Source organism: Heterodontus francisci, chromosome 36, assembly GCF_036365525.1.
Source record: "Heterodontus francisci isolate sHetFra1 chromosome 36, sHetFra1.hap1, whole genome shotgun sequence".
Classification (NCBI taxonomy): Eukaryota; Metazoa; Chordata; class Chondrichthyes; order Heterodontiformes; family Heterodontidae; genus Heterodontus; species Heterodontus francisci.
In genome coordinates, this window is record NC_090406.1 from 33,056,312 (window position 1) to 33,066,556 (window position 10,245).

At 42.7% G+C, this 10,245-nt stretch overlaps 1 protein-coding gene across 2 annotated transcripts in view; it reads right to left on the reverse strand.

Annotated features, from left to right (window-relative positions):
• LOC137351730 (phospholipid-transporting ATPase ABCA1-like) overlaps positions 1-9,901 on the reverse strand; it is a 162,285-nt gene extending 152,384 nt beyond the window's left edge. For both annotated transcript variants that reach the window (XM_068016475.1, XM_068016474.1), the window contains exon 1: positions 9,812-9,901. The gene's annotated coding sequence lies outside the window, so the exon portion shown is untranslated. The remainder of the gene's footprint in view (positions 1-9,811) is intronic.
• Between the last annotated feature and the right edge of the window lie 344 nt (positions 9,902-10,245).

The following is a 10,245-nucleotide window of genomic DNA, read 5'->3' on the forward strand; positions in this document are numbered from 1 at the left end:
TGGTGGATGTCACTCAGACAGAGTTACAGCATCAAGTTAGTGCCAATATCTTCAATACTAGTGAAAATAATCCATTCCCTTTCACTTACATTCAGGATCCACTCAGCTGCCATTAACCTCTGTTTTGCATGACCAAAATTGAGCACCAACAGAACAAATGGTGAAAGGAAAAGCAGGAATGGCCATTTCGCCCACAGGGGCTCTCCAATTAATAGCATGCAGGTTAGAGGGATTAGAATAGTTAGGTGCTTGATGGCCGGCACAGACACGATGGGCCTGTTTCGGTGCTGTATAGCTCTATGACTCGATGACATGAGAGAGCAGGTAGGCACTTTGGTTTGTCAATCCTAGATGAAAATAATGATTCCCCCAAAGCTCAACTCTGGAGCTCTTTGTGGCTCACAGATGAAATTGTAGGGAAGATTTTCATTGATTATAGCACCTTCCCCCGACTCTCAAAGTTCTCAAAGTGCCTCACACACAATGAGCTACTCTGAAGTGTAGTAACTTTTGGAACATGAAAAAATGAGACAGTTATTTTGCACACAGCAAGATCCCATAAACAGTAAGGCAATAAATCAGCAATTAATCTGGTTTTGTTGGGATGCGTTAATGGTGGCCAGTACACCAGGACAACTCTGCACACTAACTCAAATAGTGTTGTGGGATCTTTAACATTCACACTGAACCACTGAAACAGGCAGATGGAGCCTTCGTTCAACCTCTCAGCTGAAGGATAGCATCGGTAGCAAAGCATCAAAGTCTTTATTTCAGCATATTTCTAAATTGTGAATTATCTACACATCTGACTTTTTCAAGACTTTTCCAGATTCTTATTTAAATTTGATTGTGGTAAAGGGAGAACAACAGCTGGCATGACATTCCACTAGTCAGTGATGTCCAGATTGCTGCCCATGGGTCCTAGGGACCCAACCCTTCGAGAGTAGACAACTCAATGATATTTGTTCTTCTATTTTTTATTCTTGGTTTATTCTGTTTGTATTTTATGGGCCTCAAATATTTGGGAACAGCTGTCTCAGCAGGGTCACTTCATTGGTGGATCAATCACCAAATGAACCATGCAATACCAATTAATGAAACATGGATTACAGGTTTAAATGTGAACCTAAGGTTTCATGGTGCTCAGCCAAAGACTCCAACACAAAAGCACAGACGCCCCATCACAAACCAGCACAGATCCACACGCACAAACGCACACCCAAGGCAGCCATACTCCACATTGTAGGCCTGTGGTGAGAGCTGAAAGCGCCATGATATTTCCTATCTTCTTATCTGCAAATTTATTTCTTCCTCTCGTGCTGGCACTGTGTTTTCCAGGATTATGTGGTGCATTATTGCCAGGAACTCCTTTCTTAATACAGTGTCAGTGGGATATTCAATTGCAGACTCCATCCCACCCACCCACCCAAGCCTGATCCTACTCTCAGCCAACATCCACATGTGCACATTCCAGCAGGAGCCAGTGATTAGGACCTCCCCCACCCCCCCGAATCCCCATCTCTAGCCCAGGAGCACTGTGCGCAACCAACACAGACGGAGATTTGAATCCATGCCCTTCCTAGTCAGTAAGGCTCAGTAACAAGCGAGGCAGTGCATTCAACCACTAAGCCACTGGGCAATGCCTCTGGTACACGTGTAAATATTATCAGACACAGCTGTGGGCAGAGAGTAGCTGCTGATTCACCTTCGTGACTTGCTGTCTTCTGAGCTGCTGGAACAGTGCTGCTAATATGCCAGACGCAAATTAATTTACATCCTGGACACAGAAACACAATAGGCTGCATCATAGCCTCCACAAGCTGCAATCAACCTGGCATCTACCACAACTCCCAATCACTATGTGTCTGCAGTAGATTGTTAAAAGTGGAATGACGCTGGTGTCTCTGATCTCTCTCTGCAACTCTTTTCAGTCCGACTTTCACCATGTACCTGTTGTTGTTTTCACTTTGGTCCTCCCTTTCTTCTTCCATTAATGGCAAATACTAAAACCACCACACCCCTATACCCTGGAACTCTCTCTTCACAAATCCCTCCTCGTTGCAATCTCTCTTCTCCTTTTCAAAAACCCCCCAAAATCTAACCTTTGAACACACTGTCAGCCCCAAATCTTGACTTTTCCTCTAGGTCCTGCATGGTATGGCTGGCCCCTCATCCTATAAAGGGGCATTTTGTTATGGGACAATCCCCATATATAAATATAAGCTGTTGCCGATAATGTATAAACAGTCTCAGTGACAGGCAAGAATGCATCTCCCAGGACCAGTTGGGGAGTCCAGGGCCAGGGGACATAGTCAAATAATTAGAGCCAGGACTTTCAGGAATGAAATTAAGAAACAATTTTTCACACAGATGGTGGTAGAAGTTTGGAACTCTCTTCTGTAAACAGCAATTGATGCTAGGTCAATTGTCAATTTAAAACTGAGAATGATAGATTTTCATTAGCCAAAATTATTAAGGAATGTAAGATGGAGGGTATATGGAGTTAGGTCAAAGATCAGCCATAATCTCATTGAATGGCAAAACAGGCTCAAGGGGCTTACTCCTGTTCCTACTCTGACAAATGGTTCAAATACCAGGTACACAAGTTAGGAGGATTGGAGTAAGAAGAAAAGCCACGTAGAAGAATTTTATCCAATGAGCGATCAAACTGTGGATACAGAGGGAAACACCTCCGGGCTCATACATAGACAGTGTACAACACAGCTACACAGACTAGAAGGCCACAAGTTCAAAACCCCAATTGTGTTGTGGTAACTGATCTCAGGAGGACAATAGTTGTTAATTGCATATTAATTGTATTTAATTGCATGCAGGTGGTGGGCATCAACTAGGGATTCACTTGTGCTCCTATAAATAGGAGCAGACTGAAACTGTAATTAAAAGCAAAATACTGCGGATGCTGGAAATCTGAAACAAAAACAAAAAATGCTGGATTCACTCAGCAGGTCTGGCAGCATCTGTGGAAAGAGAAGCAGAGTTAACGTTTCGGGTCAGTGACCCTTCTTCGGAACTGAAACTGTAATTGTTGGATTAGGAGCGGCATGTTTGCAATATGTATCTCTGTAAATAAATGCTTACAAAAGTGTGTAAAGATTAGCTCCAGTTCTATCCTTCTCCACCTGGCTTTCTGGAGTATAACAATAGGGGTGCTATAATTCACCCCTGTGCTCTCACATAGGGAGAACAAAATTAACAGGTAAAGTTATTGAACTAAAAACAGTACAAGTAGATGGGCTGAGTGGTATGGCAATGAGATTGGTAGGTGGAGTTGAGGTGCAATGATAAAGTGGGTAGGTGGGGTTAAAGTGCATGGTGTGATGAGAAGGTTGGTAGATGGGATGTGGAGTATGGTAAGAAGATGGGTAAAGAATTGCAAAGAGAAGGTTGGTCAGTATAAGTGGGGTTTTGAACCTTTCCTAGTCCCTACATATTCTCATGTTCCTATATCTCTACATTCCTTATGGATGGAGGATAGATAATTAGCTTCTTCTAGTGAATGATGCTTCTTGTTCTATTCCTATCTAGCTTTGTCTGCCAAGTATTGTCCTGTTCACCCAACTCTCTAACTACTGTTAAAAATAACTTGGTAACCTATACCAAGGCAGAGTCCCAGTATATGCATCACTCATCTTTGCCTGCCCCAGTTAACACATCATTCATCATTGTCTACTGATACTGTGGGTACATTACTGAGAATTTTTTTTCGTAACAGGGAGGTGATGAGGTTTGGCTCCTTAGCTGGCAGGTACACAGGGCAAAAAACGGAGCTGACCAGCCTGGAACCAGTCTGTGTTCTGAACAGATGGTGTGAATGACCTGTAGCACTCACAGCTAAGCCTTTTAAATCTACTATTTCATTTTAACCTTTCTTGCCTGAAGTGCTGGTTCTGTGCTGGAGTAAACATCCATACAGGGGAGGGGGGTTAGAAGGAAAAATCTGATGCCTCCCCTAAATGGCTATTTTACGTGTGAACTGAGAGAGCATGAGTTTCACATTTATAATCCTGCGGGAACCCACTGCCTTGCTTTCCCCCCGCCTCCGCAACCTGCCATACCAACCCCCAACCCAAGAAGAGTTAAGGCCAAATGTAGCAACCCACCGACTGACCAGCTACCTCACCACAGACTGGGAGCTTCCTGGTCAAGTGGCCGAGTCCTACACTGAGCTGCAAAAATACCATGGACGAGGAACACCCAGCGTCCTTCAGTACTTTATGTGGGGAAATATATTTATGACATCTCTGTCTAATTCTCCCGCTGGCTAACAGCAGCAGGAGACAGGAAAAACATCATGCAGCAGACAGGTAGGGCAACTGTACATGTGCCCACAGCTGGAGGGGGTAGCAAGAAGCAAGGGCTCCTATCTCAATAATGGGAAGCGGTGCGAGTGCCTATATACATGGAATATGGTATGCTGCATATGGACGGCCTGCTCATAATTAGGGAATATGGATATACTCCTGCTTTGGTCACTGTTATTCACATTGGGTCTCACCTGGGTAGGGTTGTGAAGTTCTGCTCTGTGGGAGTGAGGCTGTCAATGAGGTTCAACAGGGGGCAGTCAAGTGGATTCAGAGGATCTGTTGGGAGTGAACGAAAGATGGAATGCGCACATCTAGAGACAACTTTGTGATACGTTTTCTCAATTGCTGATTTTTGAATGTATTCATTGTATCATAACTATTCATTGAGGCATACACACTGCATGGTAGTTAAAAAAAATTCCACAACCTAAACAAAAATAACACACAATTTAATTAACTAAAACAGCACACTGATAACAGAACACGCTGAAAATACAATTGTTGGAGTTTCAGGAGCTCAGGCAATTTTGGCTCCTTTTGCTCTTCATGTCCGATCTACCCCTGCTTCCTTCATCACATTTTATGGAAGAAACTCATGGAGATAATTGAGCACAGCAGGTTTAAAAACCAACAAGTTCCCATTTTATTATATGCTCCAATCTTGCCAGGCTTCTAGTTTTTAAGATTATATCATCTCAGGCCAAAGTTAAACTAATATTTTCACAGCCCATATACAAATATCGCGAACAGCTGACTCTGTTCAGCGTGACTAACTCCGGTACTTTGCTCTGTCTCTCTATCACAAACTTTCTCTTTCCTCTCTCTTCAAAAATCAATACTGGTATAGTAGGTGCTCCTCTGAACTTCTAAAATACTCCATTCTGCACACTCTTTCTTCTTCCCTGCATTATGTTGAAATTGAGACTCGTTACAGTATCTCTAATCCTTAAAACTGTGGAATGCCTTCCTTCTCAGTTTTTTCCTTTCACATACAATCTACAGGCTTTTAAAAGACAAGCTTGGCGTTAGTTAACCACTATTTCTGATTTCTCTCCTAGTCTTTTCAATCTTGGTGTTTCTCCACTTCGGCCTTGCCTTCATCTTGTTTTCTAAAAAAACAAATAACTAGATTCCTTAAATGTTCTTTTCTCCCTCAAAGCCCCAAGTCTGTCAGTATCATTCCTGCTCTCATTCAAGGCCGGGTGTTCAGTTCTGATGAAAGGTCATTAACTTGAAGCATTAAATCGGTTTCTCTTTCCCCAGATACGGCCTGACCTGCATCCACACTACTTTGCTTTTGTACAGATAACGGTCAGTTTTACTCCCTCATGTTAGTCAGTGATTTTATTTTTATTCAATCATGGGAAGTGGGCATCACTGACAGCATTTATTGTCCACCCCTAATTGCCCTCGAGGAGATGGTGGTGAGCTGCCTTCTTGAACCTCTGCAGTCTATGTGGTGTAGGTACACCCACCGTACTGTTCAGGAGGGAGTTCCAAGATTTTGACCCCACGACAGTGAAGGAATTGTACTCTCAAGATGGATACTTATCCAGCTACTCAAGATAATAGAGAATTTTCTTTTAAACTTTTATTGAGCACAAAATAGCATCCACACAGGAGATGTAAAAGATGTATCAAAGGCGAAAATTGAACTTGACATCTTCTGATCTGTTTAGTTCAGTTACTCGTTGTGTTTACCAACTGGGCCGTCAGGGAAAGTACAAGTAATGTATTGGATCTAAGGAAGAACTTCATCAGATGAACAACCATTTCACCACTTCTCCCTAACTGAGAACAGATAAATAGTACCAAAGCACAATTATCACATGCATAGTAACTGGAGTCAGCCATTCAGCCCCTTGAACCTGTTCTGCCATTCAATTGGCTGATGGCTGATCTATATCTTAACTCCATTTATGTGGTCTTGGTTCCATATCCCTTACCTAACAAAGTTGTATCAATATCAGTCACTGTTCCTCCTCTATAAACATTGCAACCAACTGGCAAGTACATTGTCGGAATTCTAGTTAACTATTATAGAAAAAATCCAAGCTGGAAAATTGGCTTCCCTACACCTCCAAATTTCTGGGTGAATTAGTGCTTATGAGTGGTATCAATTAAAGGAGAATGGGGCACTTTTTCCACATGTCAGCAAACACTCCCAGGTCAGGTACAACATGGCTTAGATATAGAGTAAAGCATCCTCTATACTCTATCAAGTACCTCCAGGTCAAGTACTGCATGGAGTAGATGCAGAGGAAAGCTCCCTCTACATTGTCTGATCGAGCACTCTCAGGATAGGAAACACCCCAACCCATATTAATGATTTCTCCCTCGACCTTGCCATCCAACATGGCCTCACTCCTCCCATTGCACCTATCACAGATAAGGCCAGTCTGATCACTTCCTTGAATCACCCTCACCCACATCTCTCTTCCCCTTCCCTCTGAGTCCACCCCAAGAAAAAACTCACCCAATTCACTTCCAACTACACTTTTAAAATTCCAACTGGCTAGCCTTTGGTCTTCCATTCACCATGACATTTCCACAATGACTGATCTGCTCAACCACACCCTCATATCCATCTTTGATGCCTTAGTCCCCATTAAACCTTTACTCTCTATCACCCTGGTCTTTCCCCCCAGTACATCCCTCACCCCTGTTCCCTTAAGTCCATGGTCACAGATATGAATGGATATGGCAAACAACTGGTTCAGCCATTCACCACCAGAGTTGGCTGGACCACAAAGCACTCAGGCCATGCCCCCATCTGCAAAAACTGCTCACTATTCCAGGATCATCCTGGAATGCAAAGATAACCCTCGGCTTCTTTTCTCCACTGCAAACCGTCTTCTTAAACCCCTTTCCCCTGTCTCCTCCACCCTCACCTACAAAAACAAGTTCAAGGAGCTCATAAACTTCATTGGACAGTCTCAATCTTAGTTACAATCAACTGCCTCTGCCATTTCGCTCCTTTCCCTTAGCCCACTGGGCTAAACTTGATCTGAGGATCCCCCCCCCCCCCCCCATCCCCCCGGCCCAAACCCCGAAGTCACGTTGTTCTCTAGTTTCTCTCCTATCTTCCCATGAGCTCATCTTGTCCATGAGCCCCAACTCCCACTCTCTTGACCCTATTCCCACTAAACTGTTGACCACTCAACTTCCATTTCTGGCTCTCATGTTAGCTGATATTGTTAACACTCCCATTCACCTATTACCCCTGTGCTTGCTGACCTACACTGGAGCCCAGTTAAGTAATGCCTCAATTTTAAAATTCTCATCTTTGTTTTCAAATTGCTCTATGGCCTCGCTCCCTCCTTATTTTTAATCTCTTCCAGCCTCACAACCCTCCAAGTTATCTGCACTCCTGGATTCTGGCCTCTTGAGCATTCCCAACTTTAACTGTTCCACCATTGGATAATGATGCCTTCAAATGCCAAGGCCCCAAGCTCTTGAATACCCTCCCTAAACCTCTCTGCCTTTCTACCTCTCTCTCCTCCTTTAAACCCGCTTGGACCAATCTTTTGGTCATCTACCCTAATATTTCCTTATGTGGCTCTGAGTCAAATTTTACTTTATAACAGTCCTGTGAAATGTCTTGGGACATTTTATTGCATTAAAAGGTGCTATATACATACAAGTTGGTGTTGTTGTAGAGTAATGGCGAGCTATTGATAAAACTCCATCTACACTGTTTGATTGAGTGCTCCAAAGATAGGTATAGCCGACTAGATGCAGAGTAAAGCTCCCTTATCCGGCAATACGCCAGCTACATTAATCACTTCAAACACCAGCCTTTCTGTGCCCTTCCTCAGTGAGTGGCAGTATAGTGCCAAATTAGGGACAGTGTTGAGCTACAGACTCACATCCACCAAGCACTGGCTAATTGCATTTAAAATTTGACCTTTGAAACAGAGACAGAAAGGAGATTTTCATTGGAGCAGTCTAGATTGGATTTGAACTCAGGTCACAGAAGTTAAAGGTTAATGTCTCGCCCACTGAATCACTCAGTCACCTAGCAGTTAATTTATTTTTATTTGCAAATTAAAGCCAGTGCAGTACTGATGTCCTGTTATTATATTTCAGCACATTTAGTAAATTGAGTATAATGTTTGTTTACAGAGTACGCTAAATATACCTTGAGCTAGACAGTCATTACTGCACCCGGACTCCCTCAACCTAACACAAATAGTCACACCCTCAGAAAAATATCCAGTGATTTGACCAACCTGGAGTGGGGCTGCTGGTCCTACAACAAAACCATGAGTTACATAAATCTGCTACCCAGCTGAAAAAGTCAGCTACCCCCACAGGTAGCAATAGTGGAATAAAGTACCTATTTTTGGTGAACCTTCATTTTTATTTTACAACCAAAATCGCTACAGCTGCTCCTTCTCAGTGGCAGTTAGTCTCAGCCCTTGTTTTTTGAAACTTATTTTCTAAACTCCTCTCCAGATGGCACCAATTCTTGTTTAGGAACAGACACCATCTAGTAGTACCTCGCCCAACTGGCTATCCTCACGCGTGAGCCCTGACACGGCTCATGGAAAACTTCACAGCCAAACCTAATCATGTCTTTCGGATATCCATAAACAGGCACTTTCCAGCAAAGGTCACTGAATAACTTTCAGGTGCAACACTTGCTCCTGATCAGATTTTATCCCAGGGGCACTGAAGCCAATTGTAGTGCACAGTTACTCTCCCAGCTAACGTCAGCTCACTTCACAACAACAGAGGATCAAAGCTGCGACCTTCTACTCTTTATATGGCCATTTGCTTACTGACAGCAACATGGATGCTATGCTCCCTTACCACTGAGATAAAGATCAGACACTGACAACATCACAATTAAAACTTCATTGCGACAGACAGTAACTAAAATAACAGAACCAGCAAATATCACAGAAAATCTTAAAAACCTTAAAAGTTATTTTTAAAAAGAGTAATACAAGAAACTTTTCAAAGATATACAAGTCCAAATAAAATTTACACTTTGTGCTATATTATATACCAATATATAAATCTTAAATATTTACATTAACAAGTAAAGGCAAGCCAAAAACAAAATATACATAAGTAAAAATGTAACTTTAAAAATAATGTAGATTTTAATTACAAGTAAATACTACATTTAAAATTATGCATGCGTTTTGAACAAGATAGATCTTGTAAAAAAAAATACAGACTTTAATAACACTGTTTTAGCAATATTTCATAATATATGAATTGCATCAAAAAATTGACACTGGTAAACAATAATTTAAGTATAGGTGGATAATAATTCTAGTGCATAAAGAAGCTGAAACACAAGGACAAATCCGCTCCAAGTACATGCGGCTGTAATAAAATCTAATGCAACAATATCTGAGGCAGGCTAGAGCCTGACAGCATCTCTCCGCAGCCTTTCCTGTATCTCCTGAAAATTATTTATAAGCAGCCTCACTTAAAACCATTTTAGGCTGTTGTCAACAGGCCATTTGTACCTTTTATCAGCATACAGCTGTCCCTGGCTCCATGCTGCCCCGCTCTTCAGGTATTTCACTCTGATCTCTGCCTCCTCTCTTCGCTCTCTATCTCTCGCACTTACCCCAAGCTTCCCGAGTCCTCCCCACCCGCTGCACTCCTATTGGCTCAGCTTCAGCTCCCAGCCCGCCCATCCTGCGCCTCCAGTGGCTGGCGAACCTGTCAATAACCGGCATTGGCTCAACACTGCAACACTGGAGCCTGCCTCTGATTGGAGAACATGAAAGTCGTCCTGAGGACAATTTCTTCATATAAGGGCAGTGGAGGGTTCAGTCCCAAACTCGTTGAGGCTGGTGAAAGGGCAAATTATTCCAAGATGTACTTTTTTTTTAAATGACCTTAGTATTGCTGCTCTTCCGAATTATTCCCCCAAACCTCTTCACTCATCAGCTTG